Below are 21,955 nucleotides of genomic sequence, written 5' to 3'. Positions count from 1 at the left end.
AAAAGACCAAAAGATATCAAAAACTTCAAATAAGCATATCGACTTAAAACCCTAGAGTTATCAAAACTGAAATTCAGAATGTAGAAGCTCTCAAAAAACAATTTTCACAGTTATAGTTAACTGAATTGACATGAACATCAATCTTAATTTTCCAAACCTATTCCAGTAATTATCAATCATAGTAGAATACAAAGTCTACTTGATGTATCAACATTAGAAATTTTAGGGCTAAAGAAAAACAGTGGAATACAATAAATGTGGTTTCCAGAACACTGAGGTGAAAGACCCTTCCCCCAGTTAACTAATTAACTGCTCTTTTGCCGAGGAAGAGAATGGTCTTCCTTTACCCCAGGTAAATAAGGGATCCAGATTTTTTTTTTTTTTAATGTGAAGTGCTGCAAGGAACATTTCTCAAGGTTTACGATAAATCCACAGTTTATGGGTGTTTCTATAGTAACAGGAATGGAGTGCACGCAGTCTCTACAGTAATGAACCAGCTATGCTGGTTCTTGAAAACCTGGCATTTTTATTGCTTGGTGATTTCTGCAGTAAAACATTATTAAGAAAAAAAATTTTTAAACACATGTTAAAAAATTAGAGGGTAATTTTGTCTTAGGGCAAAAACTTGAAATGTAGTACATAAAGGCAAGCTTAAATAGACACTCTTTGAGGTGTAATAAAAGAAAGCTACCAATTACACTCATATATTGATTTCTAACTGAATAATCACTCATGTTTGACAGTCAGACCTTGTATCTGAAATCAATACATATACATACACCCATTTCTGCCCCCCAAAAAACTTTCAACTATGATTCATACTTAATGATAGAATAGCAAGATTTCCAGATGACAGCATCAAGGGAGATTTTCATTACACTCTTTTTAATCCCAAATTCACACCAAAAGAAAAAAAAATGGGAAAGGGTAGTTCATTTTTTAAAAATATGGTACATTATTTTCTTTCTTTTTTTTTTTTTTTTTTTGGACAGAGAGAGATCACAAGTAGGCAGAGAGGCAGGCAGAGAGAGAGAGAGAGAGAGAGGAGGAAGCAGGCCCCCTGCCGAGCAGAGAGCCTGATGCGGGACTCGATCCCAGGACCCTGAGATCATGACCTGAGCCGAAGGCAGCGGCTTAACCCACTGAGCCACCCAGGCGCCCGGTACATTATTTTCTGTAGATAGGTTTGCATGGGTGAAACCTGACACTCTTTTAAAAACTTGAAAAACATGCTTAATTTTTAAGAGCCCAAATCCATTAATGCAAGGTTTTAAAAGAGATGCCATTCTTTTTAGTTCTGTGTTCTAGTCAGAATTTAATTTAATGATATGATCAGAGTGATCCTTTGACTAGAAGTTAAAACCTGCACTGCCCATTTTGGTTTTCACAATTTAAAAATAATTTGTTAGTAATGTAATAACGAAGGTATACTGTTAAAAACAACAGAGGTGGGGCTCTTGAGTGGTTCAATGGGTTAAAGCCTCTGCCTTTGTCTTGGGTCAGGATCCCAGAGTCCTGGGATCCAGCCCTGCAGCATCAGGCTCTCTGCTCAGCAGGGAGCCTGCTTCCTCCTCTCTCTGCCTAGTTGTGAACTGTCTGTCAAATAAATAAATAAAATATTTTTAAAAAAAGGTATGTTATTTTGCTTTATTATGTCTATTTTAAAATGATAAGCTATTCAGAGGTACTGGGTGGCCCAGTTGGTTATAAGACTCTGCCTTCGGCTCTGGTCACGATCCCAGGGTCCTGGGAATGAGCCTGAGTAAGCCCTGCAGAAGCATGAGTCTGTCTCTCCCTCTACTCCCTCCCACACGCACACCTGCACGTGCTCTCTCTAGAAATCTCTATCTATCTCTCGGGCTCTCTCAAATAAATTAAAGAAAAATAAACCAACCACACAAAAAAACTATAAGCCATATGACCTTTTTGGAAGTAAGTAGGAGATAAATATTTTTAGGAGGCCAAACACACACCTTTAAAAATCAGCAAACACAAACTCCTACTATTAAGTATGAATAAAATACAAATTACACTAAAAATCAGTATTCTTCCTTCACAAGCCTTCCTACATTTCAACTTAAAAAAAAAAAAAAAAAAAAAAAAAATCAGGAGCACCTGGGTGGCTCAGTTAAGTGTCTGCTTTGGCTCAGATCATGATCCCAGGACTCTGGGATCAAGCCAGGTCTGGCTCCCTGCTCAGTGGGAAGCCTGCTTGTCTCTGTCTTCTCCCCTCTTGTGCTCTCTCTTGCTGTCTCTGTCTCAAATAAATAAAATCCTAAAAAAAAAAAAAAAAAAAAAAAGTCAAGGGTGAGGGTGGAAGTTATGGCAAAAAAACAAAAACAAAAACAACAACAAAAAATCACCCTTTTGGTTCTAAGAACTTGACCACGCCTCTGTAGCACCAAAAAGGAAGTGAACAACAATGTTTACCTTTTATTCACTAAAAGCAGCCAGACTTGATAACATCTAATCTAGCTCTGTTATAGACAAAAAAACAATAACCAAATCTGGTACAGTAACTACAGAAGTCAGTGTCAACCTTTCAAACAAAATGGATCCTGCTTGAAAATTCCTAGCAAGGAAATACAAATAAAATTACAAATGGAAGTGGTTGTTCTATTTGTCTTTAGATGATCTTATCCTTTAAGGGTACAAAAACTGTATCAGATTGTAAGATTTACTCATTTATCTACAAACAATATAAAGCACTTTTATTAGTACCTAAGTGTTAAATAGTTGTTGGGCACAGCCAACCACAGCGGTATAGCAGCACACTATTTACATGGGAATTTGGGCATTTTCTCTCAATTTGTTAAATTCCCACAGTAATGCAAATGGTTGGACTTCTGAGACTTTGAGGCCATATATAATGATACTAACTCTTCAGATACTTCACAAATTTTTAGTTTCCCTATGACTTTTTTTTTTTAAGATTTTTTATTTATTTATTTGAGAGATCACAAGTAGGCAGAGAGTTAGGCAGAGAGAGAGAGGAGGAAGCAGGCTCCCAGCTGAGTAGAGAGCCTGATGCAGGGCTGGATCCCAGGACTCTGGGATACATGACCTGAGCCAAAGGCAGAGGCTTTAACCCACTGAGCCACCCAGGCGCCCCTATGACATTTTTAATGAAAATTTGAGGATATCAAAATTATGAGGTTTGGCAAGACTGCTGGTCAAACTTCTGAAGCATTTAAAGACATTTACTACCATTCTGGTTGAGGCTAACTCTGAAAGTTTAATGCTATGACTCAGGGGAAAACATCTTCTTTTCTGAACTATTCTTCAGTCATTATACTAATAAAGCATCAATTCTCCAAATGACACAAAAGGCTTACAACATTTTAGTATGTTAAATAAATGTTCTATATTAGTAAACCTTATCTGGGTATCTTGATTTAAAAGGTACTTTCCACAGTAGCCTTTTAAAAAGAACTCTCAGCTGCTGACTAATTTCTGGGTTAAAGTGGAAAATCTGCTTGTGTTAAAAAATAAACAATTCAGGAGAGAATGTATTCCCTTTATACGTTCATGGGATTTTACTCACTTATCCACAAAGATATAAAGCAAATTGTGTCATTTGTATACAATTACAGACAATAGCCAAATCAAAATAGTCTCACTCCATCTAATTGAATAAACTCAAGATATATCAAAAGACCAAAATCCTTGTAGAATTTGCTACATGACATTTATTCATTACCAACTAAGCAAAAGCATAAGATAAGCCACATTCTTCAATAATGGAGAAATAAAATATGAATTTAATGCTTAAACAATAAAAACAAAACAAACAAATACTGGTAATATTTTCTTCTTTCTCTCCACTACGGTACAGTATTTTTGTCCTACTTTCTTAGACAATACTATTCCTAGAGAATGCCCTGCTAATCTATCAACTGTACTCAATTTAAATAGAAAGCTGTCATGAAAGGCTACATATTGCATGATTCCATTTGTATGAAATGTCCAAAATAGGCAAATTCATAGTGACAGATGAGGGACTGGAAGAAGGGAGAAAACAGAGGCTGACTGCTAATGGGTATGGGATCTCTTTCTGAGGTGATAATAATGTTCTGGAATTAGTGATGATGGTTGCACAATCTTGCGGATATACTAAAAACCACAGAAATGTATACTTTAAAAGGGAGAATTGTATGGTATGTAAATAATATCTTGAAAAAAATGCTGTGAAAGCAATCAAGAAAGCATCTGTGTATGTTTCCGAACAATAAAGTCTATAACATCCATTCAAAGAATAATTGGTTCGTACACGTGTTAAATGTGCTTAAAATAAAAAGCTTTACACTTATTAAGCTACAGTAATTAAAAGGTGAAGTACTGGCAAAGGGACAGACAATGAAACAGTAAGATCCTAGACACAGATCCAAGCCTACATGGGAATCTGACATATAACAGAAGCAGCACTACAGATTAGTGAGGAAAGGAAAGAAGATTCAAAGAATGGTATGGATAACTGCTTATCCATGTAGGAAAAAAATTAGATCCTCACCATATAGTATACCAACTCCAGGTAGGATAAAGATCAAATATAAAAAGTAAAACTTATAAGCTTTTATGAAAAAACAAAAGTACAGAACAGAAGATCTTTATAAATGTAAGGTGGAAGGACTTCTTAAATGATAGAGTATAAATGTGGTTAATAAAATCAGCAATCTTAATTAAAAAAAAAAAAAATATGCCAAAGTTACAACACAGTGAAAAAACAAGCCCCCAGACTGGAAGAAGATCATCTCAATGCATAAAACGAAGCTGGATTCTACTCTCAAACTTTCTTCCAAGTCTAACTCTTGCTACGTTCACTGCCTCTGCTTATCATTTATCGTCTGGATTACAGCATCAACTTCCAAATTGTTCTTCCTGCTTCCCTAGCTGTCCACCCCCAATTCTGCTCCTATAGCACTGACAGTATTGCAAAACAAAGGCAAAAAAGCCCTTTAATAACCTCTTATGGCTCTCCAGGCTTTCGGATAAAATCCAAAAAGCAGAAGACCTTCCTTGATTTGCCTACTGTCCAGCCTCATCTTCTGGGGCTACAGCTTTCCCACCTTGCCCTCCACTTTTCTGGCATCTCCTCCTCCTCTCTCATCAACGGCTTTAAGATTCTATTCAGATGTACTGAAATACTCCAAGAAGCTTTTCCAGACCACCTCTCACACATTATACACACTATGAAGCCAGGTCAAGTACCCTCTTCTGCTGGCACAACATCCTACCTATGCTTTACCACAGCACTTAATACACTGTAAGGAACTAGCTTAACCTATAGGAAGTGTGTGTGCATGCACGCCTGCATCTGTGAAACTCTGGATACCAGCTGCTGTTACTTGTCCTCTGTGGGCTGAAACAATGTTGGGCCAAGCTTCCTGCCAGCTCCTCCTTCTTTCCATTCTGGTGCTACTGCAGTGGGAAGGAGAACAAAAGTTACGGCCAGGTTGTCCCCACCCCAACCTATACAGGCTTCTCTAATAAAAAACAACAACCACCAAAAAAACCCACAATTATTTACTGACCATCTACTATTTACTAGACACTAGGCTAAGCACTAAAGTTAAAGGGAAGAAAATTCAGATATGGCTCCTGAAATTATACAGTTACATTATTACATTATTACTGGAGAGAGAAAAGCAGTAAAAGGCAATTGCTAGAGCTGAGGCTCAGAAATTGCTCCTGGTTAAGATTCATTTATTCATTTCATATCGAGTATTGTATTATGTTTAGTCTTGAGTACTAGAGATAAAAGATGAGCAAAACAGAGTCCCTGGTGATAGAAAGGGACAAACAACTGCATGGCAAGAGAAAACATCCAGGGTTAAGAAGCTGTGGGATGTGGGGAGAGAGGATAATGGGGACCTCAGACATTTCCAGACTTAGGAAAACAAAAGTTTTAACCTGTGGAAAGAGAGGAAGGTGCCTTTCCAAAAACCTACATTAACAATTACCTAAAAGGGTTTCAGCTAAGAGCTTTCTTGGTTTCTTGGGGCACCTGGCTGGCTCAGCTGGTGGAGCATGGGACTCTTGATCTTGGGGTTGTGAGTTCAAACCTAACACTGGGCATACAGCTTACTTAAAACAACAACGACATACAGGGCACCTGAGTGGCTCAGTTGGTTAAGCATCTCTTTGGCTTAGGTCACGATTCCAGGGTCCTGGAATGGAGTCCCACAGCAGAAATCCCTGTTCAGCAGGGAATCTGTTTCTCCCTCTTCCTCTGCCCCCTATGCCTGTGTGTGTTCTCTCTCTCTCCCTCTCTCAAATAAATAAAATCTTCAAGAAAAAAAAAAAAACAAAGAAAGAAAGAGAAAAGACCTTCTTGGGCTTGTTAATATCACAATTTCCAAATATCTAGATTATTAGAAGGGTCCTTCTTGATATGCTACAAAACTAAATCATAAGCATTTAATGAAAGCACACTACATAATTCATGTAAATAAAAATGACCCGGACACCAGACAATATGAAAAGACTGGAACTCTATGTTAAGGATGTGGGGCTACTTCATCTTTGAATCCCTAGACCAACTACTGTGCCTGACACATTATCAATAAACAAATCAATTATAAACCAAAGGGGGCATCACAATAAGGGCCCACAGGATTGGCTTAATATAAATATTTCAATTTGAATTATAACCATTAACTAGTTTTACTGAAATGCCACATTATGAGCAGCAGGCATTTAGAACTGACTATACAGATTTGCTTCTTCCATTCTTAAGAAAGGTCATGAATAAAGCTAGTAAGTATCTACACTATGATAATATGTCCAACGCAAAACCGAAACTAGCAGTAGGTAATTCAGGTCGCTAAGAGGAAAACACAACAAAAAAATTTTGCCCCAATTATTTTTAAATTTTTTCAAAAGTTATTATGTAAACTTATTATTATCAAGTAATCCTTCCATTATAAATTAGAGAAGATAGTCTTTTTTTTTTTTTTAAGATTTTTATCTATTTATTTGAGAGAGAGAAGGGGGAGGAACAGAGGGAGAGAACAAGCAGACTCCATGCTGAGCATGGAGCCTGATGCAGGGCTCAATCCCAGAACTCCAAGATCACAACCTGAGCCCAAACCAAGTGCTGCATGTTTGACTGAGCCATCTAGGCTCCCCTAGAGTAGAAGATACTTTATTACGTGCTGGAAGCACAGAGTATAAACACATCACACAAGATAGTCATTGACAGAAAAGAGATTTTTCTCTCAGGAAACTAAACATTTACATAACCACATTTAATACAAAGCTCATTACCATGAATCAAATTATTCTATGGGCATATATAAAATATTAACATATTAGGATCCACGTTTATTACAACAATAGATATAGAATAAAATGAATCTTTTCTGTCTTTTGTTTTAGTGTATAAAAATTGCAGTCACGGGACACCTGGGTGACTCATTCCATTGAGAGCCCGACTGACTCCTGGTTTGGGCTCAGGTCATGATCTCGGAGTGGTCAGGTCAAGCTCTGTGTGGGGCTCCACGCTCACTCTGTAGTTGGCTTGAGATTTTCTGCCTCTCTCTCTTTCTCCCTCTGCCCCTCCCCTGGCTTGCTCTCTCTCTAAAATAAATAACTAAATCTTAAAAACAAAAACAAAACCCCTGCAATCACTACTAATGATATCAAGAGAAACTGTCACCACTTAGCATAACACATCACCACTGAGCACAACACATGATAAGAATCTGGACCTCTAATAAAATGACTTTCCTTTTTTCAAATAATTTATAGACAAATACAAAACTTGTACTAAACACAAAATCAATTTATATGAGAATGACAAGCTATATTTGAGGTGTCTTTGAGTAACTTTATCATCCAGAGAACTGCCAAATGTGTTCAGGTATCTGAAATTCATGTTTATCTTTAATTTTCAAGGCAAAGGGTAGCAGTGCCATCTTTAATCATGGAAAAATCAACCATTAAAACCAATCTAAGTTGACCCCTGAACAACACGGAGGTTAGGGGCTAACGCCAAGTGCAGTCAAAAACCTGCAGATAACTTCTGACTCCCCCAAAATGTAATTACTAATAGCCTACTGTTGACCTTACTGATAACATAAACAGTCATTTAGTACATGTTCCGTGTTACACACATTACATACTGTATTCTTACAATAAAGTAAGCTAGAGAAAATATTAAGAAAACCACAAGGAAGAGAAAAATACACTTACAGTACTGTATTTATAAAAAAAAAATCTGTATGTAAGTGAACCTGCACAGTTCAAATCATAGCAGTCAACGGTCAACCGTACTTCAATTCTAGAAAACGTACTAGGAACTTACGATGTTTTGTTCATTGCTGTGCCCTATCTCCTGGTACAATAAGGGAATGAGGAAGGCTGCTAAATGAATACAGAGATGGTGGGAAACAACAAAGGAAATTACAACTGCTGTTTTACTAAATACTCATTTCCAACCAAGTAATGAAGGCAGAAGAAAATACATTTAGCTATCAAATAGAGCCAAAAGCATAGCACAAAATCATAGCACTAGTGGTTTGCTATAACAGGACTTCAACTTCATAATCTAAAATTATGCAGATAATTCCAGTATGTAACCTTCTTTGGAAACCTCGTCGAACTGCTGTGTTATGCTAACCTCTAAAATTACTAACATTTCTCAAGAGTCAAATATGACTTACCAAATCAAATTTGGTCTTTTGTATCTAGACTTTACGTAACTCACTGATCAAGAAGTGATCCAAAATTTAAATACATGACTAAGAAGGCAATACATTTACCAGCAAGTTTACACTCTGAAAGGGGGTTTTTCCAATCTGAGCACTACTAACATTATGGGCCAGATAACTTATGGAGGGGCTGTCATGTGAATTGTAAGATGTATAGTAACAACCTGACCTCAACCCACTAGATGACTGTAGTACGACCTGCCAGTATTAAGAACCAAAAATGTCTCCAGACCTTGCCAAATGTTCCCTTGGGGGACAAAATCCCCCCAGGATTGAGAACCACTTTCCTAAAATGATGTTAATTAAAATTTAAATGCTTACTATCTCTGAATGGAATTATGGATGAGTTTGTTTGTTTTTTTTCTTTTTTTGCTTTACCTTTTGCTTCTCTCTAGATTCTATAATGAGCATGTAAAAATTTTAATACGTTTTTCAAAAGAAAAAATACCATCCACTAATTATAAACCAAGAAAATATTCATATTTATTCAGCTTGTACCCAATTTTTAAAGACTAATGGGCACAGATGTTTTTCCAAATATGAAATATTTGGAGTATCTGGATATAAGTATCAAAATGTTAAACAAAAAACTGCAATTCAATAGACCCAGATTTTTATCTATATAAGAATCTCTTGAGGGGCGCCTGGGTGGCTCAGTGGGTTAAGCCTCTGCCTTCGGCTTGGGTCATGATCTCAGGGTCCGGGATCAAGCCCCACATTGGGCTCTCTGCTTAGCAGGGAGCCTGCTTCTTCTCCCTCTCTCTCTGCCTGCCTCTCTGCCTACTTGTGATCGATCTCTCTCTGTGTCAAATAAATACACAGAATCTTTAAAAAAAAAAAAAAAAAGGAAGAATCTCTTGAAGCTTCAAATGAAGAATACTTTAAAGATGCTTTAAGTAGAACAGTGTCATTTACTGAGCACTTATGTCTTGTTCCAAGTGCTTTATAAGAATTACAACATTAAGCTCTCAGAAAAACTCTGTAAAGTGAATATTAGCATCTCCATTTTACAGAAGAGGAAATGGAAAAACAGGTTAGGTGGCTTGTCCAAGGTCACACAGATATTAAGTGATAAAGCCAGGAGTCAAACTAAGACAGTCTTACTTCATGACCTGCACTCTTTATCACATGCTGTACTGTAACTGACCATTAAGCCACTTTTCTGTCAGGTCTGTATTAGTTCAGAAAGGCAATGCTTATTGCTTCAGAAAACATCCCTTATTACTGTAATTAACAAAGACAATATCTTCAACTTGAATAGAGGCTGTGATAGAATAATGTCCCCCTACCACATGCCCACACTCTAACCCCTGGAACCTGTGAATATGTTACTTTATGTGCAAATGTAATTAAGGATCTTACAATGGAGAGAATATCCTAGATAATCTAGGTGGGACCAATGTAATCACAAAGATCCTCATAAGTGAAAAGGGGAGAAAGAAGATTCAGACATCTGAAGACACTATACTTCTGGCTTTGAAAACAGAGGAGGGGGATCATAACCCAAGGAATGTAGGCAGCCTCTAGAAGCTGGAAAAGGCATGAAAACAGATTCTTCCCTAGAGCCTCCAGAAGGAATGCAACCCTACCCTATCTTGATTTTAGCCCCGTGAGACTTCTGACATCCAGAACTCCAAGACAGTAAATCTGTTGTTTTAAATTTTGTTGTGTTTAAGCCACTAAGTTTGACATCATTTGTTACAGAGGCAACATATTCGAGTCTTTACAGAAAGCATTTCCAAACACTCACTTTGTTGTCCTTACTTCCACTAACATCCCTAAAAAGCATATAAAAGGGAGAAGGGAAATTACCATAGATTCATTAGCCTAAGATTTGGTGAACCTGAAACAAATATCAGGTTAAAAAGTCTTACCTATCACAACATAAATACTCCTACCTATGGATATAAATATACTAATGTCACCTAAAATTTGTCCCTGCACAGCCAGAAAAAGCCATTAGTTGCTACCTTTTACATATGCAGAAGAAAAGGAAATTATTTCTTCCCATTCTGAAGGCACAGTCACTGCTGCTTTCTATGCTCTTGAGTTAACTTTCATTCTAGTCATAGATGTGATGCAAATAATGAAAGGGCAATAAAGCCATTTCCATACATGACACAATGTTATGAGTCCTTTTATTACTAAAATATATTTTATAAAAGATTTTATTTATTTCAGAGAGCTCTTGAGTGAGTGCATACAAGTGGGGGAGAGAGGGGTGCAGAGAGAGAGGGAGAAGCAGACTTCCCACTGAGCAGAGAGGCCACTCACATGGGGCTCTATCCCAGGACCCTGAGATTATGACCTGGACCAAAGGCAGACACTTAACTGAGCCACTCAGATACCCCTAAAATGCTGTGTTTAGGATTTGCAATTTCTGATAACTAAAATCACTGGACCATACTGAATACTGTGAACAATTTTCACAAAACTATGGGTGGGGGGGAACGTGGAGAAAATTTGCAGTAGTAAAGACAGCACTATGGTAAGAGCTATTTTTTTAAAATCTTTCAATTTAAACACAGGATAGCCAATTAAAAAAAAAAAGCCTCACACAGCTGTTCAAAAAAGCTGTATTACACCAGTATTTTTCTAATGAATAATCTCTAGGTGGAAATGTATCTTGTAAAGACAAGTAACAATAAGTTCCCTAAATAAAAAGGCTTTCATTTACATCTTAAAATGCTGTTTAACTATTTAAGAAAATGTACAGATAGAAGTAAAAATAAAATCCTTCCCACACTTACCATGTTGGCATTTAAAAATCAGAAATTAAATCACCTAAGTTACTGTAAAAGAATATTTGATTTCCAACTACTTTTTTTTTTTTTAAGATTTTATTTATTTGAGAGAGAGAGAGTAAGCAAGAGAGAGAACACAAGCAGGGGGAATGGCAGAGGCAGAGGGAGAAGCACACCCCGCAGTGAACAGGGAGCCTAATGAGGGGCTCCATCTCAGGACCCCGGGATCATGACCCAAGTTGAAAGGAGACACTTAACCAACTGAGCCACCCAGGTGCTCCAACTACTTGCAGATAAATCGTAATCAGCCAAATACTGTTTACATCAGTTAAAGTGCCTATGTCTGCTACACAACAATGTTTGTTCATAGACCCTAAGTCAAAACAACACATAGGAAAATCAGAAGTAGGCAGTTCTGCTGGAATGGTTCTCCTACCATTCCAAACCAATGGTATACAAATGACTTTCAGTAAACCCCTTAATCTCTAAAAGGTTAGGAAATGATTCTCGATACTCAAAAACTGACTATGGAAATTTTTCTCTTTTCTCCTCTACTTTGTCAACCCTCTGATGCTTTATGTGGATGGGATTTATTTAGTACATATATGTATGTCTGGACTAAAGTTTGGTTTTAAAATAAGAGTCCCCAGAGAAACAGTTCTATACAAAATCATTCTAAACTAATCACTTTAGTTATCCACACCAATGTCGCTAAGATAATCAAAAGCTAAGGCTCACCTTGCTGATTTCCACATTTCACGTGGCATGTTATTCCAGATATATATCTCATTCCGCACAGAATCCTTTTTGTGACATGGTTCATTACTGAACACCAACTATATGCCAGACCCTGTTCCAGGTCCTGGGAAATCAAAGGAAGTAAGATTCTGGTCTCATGGAGCTTAAATAAGCAAGAAAATTTCACATAGTGATAAGCTATATATAGTAATAAAGCAGGGTAATAGGATGCAATGACTGGGGGGCTAGATGGTATAAATAGGACTCACAGATTCAAATCCGGGAATTAGTCATATATAAAGATTTGAAGAGGGTAAGTAAAGAGGTGATCATTAGGTATATCTTTTATTTCCTTTCAATTTCTGTTTGTTTCAGAGGCTTCTGAGCTATGGCTATAGTAAAAAGATTTAAATAATAGTTTAGTCAATATTCCATGTAACATGAAAAGTTTAAGCTTTAAATATTATTAAACTGTAATATTCCAAAATACTACTGAAATGAAATTATTCGGTTCTGAAGTTTTCGAAATAGCTTTCAAATAGCTATTACTAAATTGTTTTCTCTGACTGGATTTCTTCACTAAGACCATATTTTGGAAAAATGAGATTTTAAAACCCAACCCCACACAGAAATACAGTAATCATAAGAGCAAAGAATGTGAAAAATCTACTTAATTCTTTCCTTTATTAGGACTGTCTAGGAATGGGGCACCTAAGTGGCTTAGCTGATTAAGTGTCTGACTTCATTCAGCTCAGGTCATGTTCTCAGGGTCCTGGGATGAAGCCCTACATTGGGCTCCCCTCAGCAGGGAGTTTGTTTGTCCCTCTCCCTCTGCACACCGTCCCCACCCCCAGCTCATGCCCCTGCGGTGCCATGCTCGCTCAAAAAAAAAAAAAAGAAAGAAAGAAAGAAAGAAAAGAAAAGAAAGTCAAATCTCAGGATGGTTGGGTGTCTCACTCAGTCAAGCATCGACTCTTGATTTCAGCTCAGGTCATGATCTCAGGGTCATGAGATCTGGCTCCGTGTTGGGCTCTGAGCTCAGCTGGGAGTCTACTTGAGATTCTCTCCTCTACCCTCACTCTCTCTCTGTCTCTAAAACAAAAAAATTAATCTTAAAAATATATATCTAAATCTGTGCTGGCCAAGTGACTACTTAATTTTAAATAAGTAAAAATTAAATAAAATTAAAAATTTTATGCTCAGATACACTAGCCACATTCCAAGTATTCAATTCAATATGTGCTAGTGGCTGCCATATTAAACACATAGATACAGCATTTTTATCACTGCAAAAAATTCTATTGGGTAGTGCTGATGTAAATTGTTTTTCAAATTTGAACTAAACAGTACCATTCCAAAAGAGCTTATAAAAAATAAGGTTCACCATAAACTTTTTAAAGGAATGGGTGTATAGTACTGTGAAACCAGAAAGAAGTCACAGGAGGTTTAGTAATCAGATTTATATACCAGAATAAACTCAGATAAATCTGGGGATGAACAAAAATGTATTCTTCCATTGGTCTTTCAGTAATGAGACTTGAATTTTAGTTCTGATTCTATCTTCAACTTAGCTGCTGAACTCTGAAAGGATATACAACATCTTTAGACTTCTGTGTATAGCTCATTAATAGAGGTTAAATCAGGTGATTTGGATAACTGACATGATCCCTAACAATGGGAAACTGGGCTGTGATTCCTCCTACTTATCAATAAATAGATGTATGGTTAGGATTTTCATTCTGACAAGAATATATATGGTTTAAAAAAATTAACTGTAAGGTCTTACATACCATATTAATATTACATAAAGATGTTATTTGCTTTGTTTTATTTTTGTAAGTAGGCTCCACATCTAGCACAGAACAACACAGGGCTTGAACTCACAACCCGGAGATTAAGACCTGAGCTGAGACCAAGAGTCAGATGGTTAACTGACTGACCCACCCTGCATTCTCCCATCTTCATTTTTAAAGTAGATTTAATTTTTAAATAATCTCTACACCCAACGTGGGGCTCAAACTCACAACCCTGAGATCAAGAGTCACATGTCCTTCCAACTGAGCCAGCAGGCACCCCTAGATGTTATCTGAAAGAGCAAACAATTATATGAAATTCACAACCAATATTTGTTTACATAAACAAATAAAATTGTAGAGGGTAAGATCAGCACCACTCTATTTCTTTCTACAAAATTCTCTAAGTAATCAAGGTGTGTTAGTCATGTGGCACATTTTTATTTTTAACTTTTCTGAGTCTAGGGGCGCCTGGGTGGCTCAGTGAGTTAAAGCCTCTCCCTTTGGCTCAGATCATGATCCCAAGGTCCTGGGATCAAGCCCCGCATCGGGCTCTCTGCTCGGCAGGGAACCTGCTTCCCTCTCTCTTTCTACCTGCCTCTCTGCCTACTTGTGATCTCTGTCTGTCAAATAAAAAAATAATAAAAAAAAATAAAATTTCTGAGTCTATACTACTAATAAAAGAGCAACACTGTTTTTAAAAGCATAACTGTACTACCTCACAATCTGTTTAACTCTAGTGTTGCCCCAAATATTTTTGAAATTTTCACTTAAAAATTTTCCATGAAAGGGACGCCTGGGTGGCTCAGTTGGTTAAGCTGCTGCCTTCGCCTCGGGTCTGATCCCAGAGTCCTGGGATTGAGGCCCACATTGGGCTCCTTGCTCAGCAGGGAGCCTGCTTGTGCGCTCGCTCTCGCGCTCTCTCTCTCTCTCTCTGACAAATAAAAAATAAAATCTTTTAAAAAAAATTTTTTCCATGAAAACTGTGTGGATGACAGTTAAGGATATTAAAATATCCTGTATTAGGAAGTGACCTGCATGAAATGAACACAATGAATGAAATACAAACAAATCACACAACCCTATATTATATTTCAGTGAACTAGACAGTATATCACTAAATACAACTACACAAATTTCATTTGACTATGATTTATTATAGGATATTTTAGGTTGCTTTGTAGTTCTTATTTTTTCCTGACTAAACCACAGTACTACTGAACTGCCTTGTATCAATACAAAACTTACTAGTAATATACTCTGTTTCCCTTATCTACTTGGTTTAACCTCAACTGTCTTCACTTTGTTCTTGACCACACCCGGCAAAAACAGACACAGTAATTACCACTTGAAGAAAATTTAAATTATTTTTCTATACCTTACATCAAGGGTACTGGCTCACAGTGAAAATTACTCAAACTAAGTAACTCCTATCAATCATTTTGTTCCATTCCCCATGAAATCTAGTAAACTAAAAAGCTGATCCATGTATCTTCCTACTTCTTTCACCAACAAACTTCTAAGTTATGGTACAGTAGTTTCTTGAGATTAGTTCTTAAAATTGTGCAAATGTTCGAACTTGACTTTCTTTTACCTTGTATTCTCCATTTCTTTTTTTTTTTTTTTAAGAATTTATCTATTTATTTATTTATTTATTTATTTGACAGAGAGAGAGATCACAAGTAGGCAGAGAGGCAGACAGATAGAGAGAGGAGGAAGCAGGCTCCCCGCTGAGCAGAGAGCCTGATGTGGGACTCGATCCCAGGACCCTGGGATCATGACCTGAGCCGAAGGCAGTGGCTTAACCCACTGAGCCACCCAGGCACCCCTGTATTCTCCATTTCCCACAGCAAGGCAAAAAGAGAATGTATCGCAGAAATGATACATAGTTTTTGAAATACTAAGTGATTTATTGTAATATCTAAAATCAGAATTTACTAAGTTTATCTTTCCTCTAAAGACCAGTTTTTGGTTCATCTGGTTTATCACTTTAATACCTGATGACCAACTGTATTCAACATTTCATCTTGAAAATAAGCAATAAAAGAACATAAGTCACTTCATAGCATACACTCAAATTTTACACTATCACCTATTTGCTTAATCAGAACACTAAGCGTTGGTGAAGCTATAGCGATTATGCTGTTGTAATAACAATAGTGGAAGTAAATTTGGACTGGAAAGTTAACTTCGTGTTCATACTTGCACCAGCACGAATTCTTACAACTGGGAAACACTCATATAACCCATGAAAAGATTCTGTTCAAATATTAGTCACCATTCAACTGTTAACTTCTGTGAAAGAAAAACGTAGGCCAACTAAGTTAATTTCTTCATCCATTAAACATGGGACTAACAGCTAGTTCATTTTGCAAATATTTTTCTTATATTAAAAAAAGTCATTAGTTATCACCTATATGCTAGTACAGTTCCAGGTACATTCTAACAATTCTGCTTTGCATCCCTGTAATTCCAAAAAGCAGTCATTTTCACCTCCAGAGATGATTAACACTGAGCCTTTGTTGTTAGGATGGGAATAGGTCTCCTTGATTCTTGCCCTACACTCCACTGCCCACTGAGCTGGGAGGAAAAAAAAAAAAGATGTTTTGTTAAATGGCTTAAAGCAAACAGAATGACAGAACTTTCAGGGTGAAGGTCAGTGCAAAGCAAACCTCTCAGTAAGAAAAAAATAGTTCCTATAAGATAACAAGTTTGTTACCATTAAATATATAAGTATAGAATACACTTTCTATAGACATTTTCTAAGATAAAATGCTTCTAAATAAAACATAAATGAAAAGAAACATTTTAAAGTACATAAAACCTCTTTCAATAAAGCCATCTTGACTGGACAGGAGAATGATTTTATAATTAAAAAAAATCTGCCACATACTTAGTTTCTTAAACTTGAAGAAACTTTGCGTGTCAGGTTTTTTTTTTCTTTTTAAGATTTTATTTATTTGACAGACAGAGATCACAAGTAGGCAGAGAGGCAGGCAAAGAGAGAGGGAGAAGCAGGCTCCCCACCGAGCAGAGAGCCCAATGCGGAACTTGATCCCAGGACCCTGAGACAATGACAAGGCAGAGGCTTAACCCACTGAGCCACCCAGGCACCCCAATGTCAGGTTTTCTTAACAAAGGAAATATGAGCATCTTCTTTTCATCAGTGACTTTCTAAACTCACTCATAAATGGATGTGGAGTATATTTCAATTATATCTCAATAAAGCTGGAAATAAAATTTAAAAAATAAATGCTAATGATTACAAAGAAAAACTGTATCACACAAGCAACTGAGTTATTGTATATTTGTACTACACTTTAAAAATCAAATATTTTTTATTTATTTATTTTTTATTTATTTGATAGACAGAGAGAGATCACAAGTAGGCAGAGAGGCAGGCAGAGAGAGAGAGGAGGAAGCAGGCCCCCCGCTGAGCAGAGAGCCCAATGTGGGGCTCGATCCCAGGACCCTGGGATCATGACCTGAGCTGAAGGCAGAGGCTTTAATTCACTGAGCCACCCAGGCGCCCCTAAAAATCAAATATTTAACAAAGTTTTCTGGCACTGCTGGGTGTTTAAGTTGACTCAAAATTTTCTGGAAATATTCTAAAATTAATTGTGGTAAGGGGCATCTGGGTAGCTCAGTCCACTGAGTGTCTGAACTCTAGGTTTTGGCTAAGGTCATGATAATCACAGTCATGAGATCAAGCCCTGTGTGGGACTCTGCGCTCAGCAGGGAGTCTGCTTGGAGATTCTCTCCCTCTGCTCCTCCCCTGATTCTCTCCCTCTCAAATAAATCTTAAAAAAAAAAAAATTAATTTTAACTGTGGTGATGGTTGTACAATTCTACCAATATACTAAAAAACAATGCACTGTATACTTTAAATGGGTGAATTACATGGTATATGAATTATTTCTAAACAAAACTTATTTTAGTACTATGTTGAATAGCAGTGGTGATAGTGAACAGCCCTGCTGTGTTCCTGACCTTAGGGGAAAAGCTCTCAATTTTTCCATACTAAGAATGATATTTGCTGTGGGTTTTTCATAGATGGCTTTTATGATACTGACGTATATATCCTCTATCCCTACACTGTGAAGAGGTTTTTTTTTTTTTTAAGATTTTATTTATTTGACAGAGAGAGAAATCACAAGTAGGCAGAGAGTCAGGCAGAGAGAGAGAGAGAGAAGCAGGGTCCCCGCTGAGCAAAGAGCCTGATGCGGGGCTCGATCCCAGGACACTGAGATCATGACCTGAGCTGAAGGCAGCGGCTTAATCCACTGAGCCACCCAGGCGCCCCCACTGTGAAGAGTTTTGATCAAGAAATGTTGTACTTGTCAAATGCTTTTTTTTAGTATCTATTGAGAGTATCCTATGGTTCTTGTTCTTTCTTTTATTAATATATTGTATCACACTGATTGATTTGTGGATGTTGAACCAACCTTGCAGCCCAGGAACAAATGCCACTTGGTCTTAGCCTCAGCAATCAGATACCAAAAAGAAACAAAAGCATCTGAATCAGCACAGAAGTCAAACTCTCACTCTTTGCAGATGATATGATACTTCTGTGGAAAGCCCGAAAGACTCCACTCCAAAACTGCTAGAACTTCTACAGGAATTCAGTAAAGTATCAGGATATAAAATCAACGCACACAAATCAGTTGCATTTCTATATACCAACAATAAGACAAAAGAAAGAGAAATTAAGGAGTCAATCCCATTTATAACTGCACCCAAAACCATACAATACCTAACCAAAGAGGCAAAGAATCTGTACTCAGAAAACTATAAAGTACTATGAAAGAAATTGAGGAAGACACAAAGAAATGGAAAAATATTCCATGCTCATGGATTGGAAGAATATGAAAATGTCTATGCTACCTAAAGCAATCTACACTTTTTACACAATCCCTATCAAAATACCATCAATATTTTTTAAAGAAGTGGAACAAATAATCCTAAAATTTATATGGAACCAGAAAAGACCCTGAATAGCCAGAGGAATGTTGAAAAAGAAAACCACAGTTGGCAGCATCACAATTCCAGACTTCAAGCTCTATTACAAAGCTATAATAAAAAAGTACAGTACTGGCAGAAAATCAGATACACAGGTCAATGGCACAGAAAAGGGAACTGAGAAATAGACCCTCCACTCTATGGTTAACTAATCTTTGACAAAGCAGGAAAGAATGTCCAATGGAAAAAAGACAGTCTCTTCAACAAATGGTGTTGGGAAAATTGGACAGCCACGTGCAGAAGAATAGAACTGGACTATCTCCTTACACCACACACAAAAATAGACTCTAAATGGATGAAAGACCTCAATGTGAGACAGGAATCCATCAAAATCCTCGAGGAAAACACAGACAGCAACCTCTTCGACCTCAGCCACAGCAACTTCTTCCTAGAAACATCACCAAAGACAAGGGAAGTAAGGGCAAAAATGAACTACTGGGACTTGATCAAGATCAAAAGCTTTTGCACAGTCAACAAAACCAAAAGACAACCAACAGAATGGGAGAAGATATTTGCAAATGACATAAGAGATAAAGGGCTAATATCCAAAATATATAAAGAACTTATCAAACTCAACACCCAAAGAACAAATAATCCAATCAAGAAATGGGCAGAAGACATGAACAGACACTTCTGCAAAGACATTCAAATGGCCAACAGACACAGAAAAAGTGCTCAACATCACTCGGCATCAGGGAAATACAAATCAAAACCACAGTGAGATACCACCTCACAACAGTCAGAATGCCTAAAATTAAGAAGTCAGGAAATGACAAATGTTGGTGAGGATGCAGAGAAAGGGGAACCCTCCTACACTGTTGGTGGGAATGCAAGCTGGTGCAGCCACTCTGTAAAACAGTATGGAGGTTCCTCAAAAAGTTGAAAATAGACCTACCCTATGACCCAACAATCACACTACTGGGTATTTACCCTAAAGATACAAATGTAGTAATCCGAAGGGGAACGTGCACCCAAATGTGTACAGCAGCAATGTCCACAATAGACCAACTATGGAAAGACCCTAAATGTCCATGGACAGATGAATGGATAAAGAAGATGTGATAGAGATATACAATGGAATACAATGCAACCATTTAAAAAAAAAACTTGCCATTTGCAATGTCGTGGATGGAACTAGAGGTTGTTATGCTAAGCAAAATAAGTCAATCAGAGAAACACAATTATCATATGTGGGGGATCGTGGTGGGGTAGGGAGGGAAAAAATGAAATAAGATTGGACTGGGGAGGGAGACAAACCATAAGAGATTCTTAATCTCAGGAAACAAACTGAAGGTTGCTAGGGAGTGCAGGGGTAGGGATAGGGGGGCTGGGTTATGGACATTGGGGAGGGTATGTGCTATGCTGAGTGCTATGAATTGTGTAAGACTGATGAATCACAGACCCGTACCCCTGAAACAAATGATACATTATATGTTAATAAAAATAAATAGATATAAATTAAATAAATAAATGTTAAAAATATTTTTTAAAAAAGTATTTAAAAAAAAAACCTGGGTGGCTCAGTCAGTTAAGCGTCAAAGACTCTTGGTTTCAGTTCAGATCATAATCTCAGGGTTGTCAGAGCAAGCTCACATGGGCTCTGTGCTCACAGTCTGGTTGAAACTCTCTCCCTCTGCCCCTCCCCCCCATTCTCACCCACAGGTGTGTGTTCACAAGCATGCTTGCTTTCTCTCTCAAAATAAATTTTTTTAAAAATCTCTGAAACGTTCATATCTGTTATGTAATTCTACTTCTAGGAATTTATTGTAATAAAATAATGATAGTCATACAATTTTTTATTTTTTTAATGTATAAGGATGTTCATCAAATCATAATATCCAAAACTTGCGAAGTGCCTAAAATATCATCAACAGAAAAATGGTAAACAGATATGGCACACCCATACAACAAAATTATATGTGAATTTTTAAAAATCACATTCTTAGTTACAGGGTGCCTGGGTGGCTCATTCATTAAGTGTCTGCTTTCAGCCAGGTCATGATCCCAGGGTCCTGGGATCAAGCCTCACACCCGGCTCCCTGCTCAGTAGGAAGTGTGCTTCTCCCTCGCCCACTCCCCCTGCTGTGTTCCCTTTCTCACTGTGTCTCTATCAAATAAATAAATCTTTTTAAAAAGTCACGTTCTCTTCCTCCTCTCTCTCTGCCTGCTTCTCAGCCTGCTTGTGATCTCTCTCTGTCAAATAAATAAATAAAATCTTTAAAAAAAAAAGGGCGCCTGGGTGGCTCAGTGGGTTAAGCCGCTGCCTTCGGCTCAGGTCATGATCTCAGGGTCCTGGGATCGAGGCCCGCATCGGGCTCTCTGCTCAGCAGGGAGCCTGCTTCCTCCTCTCTCTCTGCCTGCTTCTCAGCCTGCTTGTGATCTCTCTCTGTCAAATAAATAAATAAAATCTTTAAAAAAAAAATAAAATAAAATAAAAAGTCACGTTCTCAAAAAAATTACTTTCACAATAAAGCATGTTACAAAATAATATTAATGTATAATTCCAGTTTGTTAAAAAATACATAGATGTGTAAGAAAAAAACACTGGAAAGATATAGAAATCTTAATACCTACTTCCAGTTGGCAGGCTTTCAAGTGATTTTTTTAATTTATTTATTTGTCATAAAGAGAGAAGGGAGAGCAAGCACAGGCAGACAGAGTGGCAGGCAGAGGCAGAGGGAGAAGCAGGCTCCCCGCCAAGCAAGGAGCCTGATGCGGGACTCGATCCCAGGACGCTGGGATCATGACCCGAGCTGAAGGCAGCCGCTTAAGCAACTGAGCCACCTAGGCGTCCCCTTTCAAGTGATCTTAATCTTTTCTCTATCTTACTGGTTTTCAATTTCTCTATAATAAACAATCCTTTCATAAATTAAGCACAATAAATGTTATTTTTAAACTAGTAGCCACTTTGAAAAGTACAATTTTTCCATTAAAAAGTAAAAACTAGCAA

The 21,955-nt window shown here is 37.4% G+C and overlaps 1 protein-coding gene across 4 annotated transcripts in view; it reads right to left on the bottom strand.

Annotated features, from left to right (window-relative positions):
• The window catches only part of NSD3 (nuclear receptor binding SET domain protein 3), a 124,646-nt gene that overhangs the window by 93,633 nt on the left and 9,058 nt on the right, over positions 1–21,955 (bottom strand). The gene's annotated exons all lie outside the window — the stretch shown is intronic.

The sequence above is a fragment of the Neovison vison genome, chromosome 11 (assembly GCF_020171115.1).
Source record: "Neovison vison isolate M4711 chromosome 11, ASM_NN_V1, whole genome shotgun sequence".
Classification (NCBI taxonomy): domain Eukaryota; kingdom Metazoa; phylum Chordata; class Mammalia; order Carnivora; family Mustelidae; genus Neogale; species Neogale vison.
The sequence above is the reverse complement of the archived record's forward strand: the minus strand, read 5'-3'. Positions and strand labels throughout refer to the sequence as shown.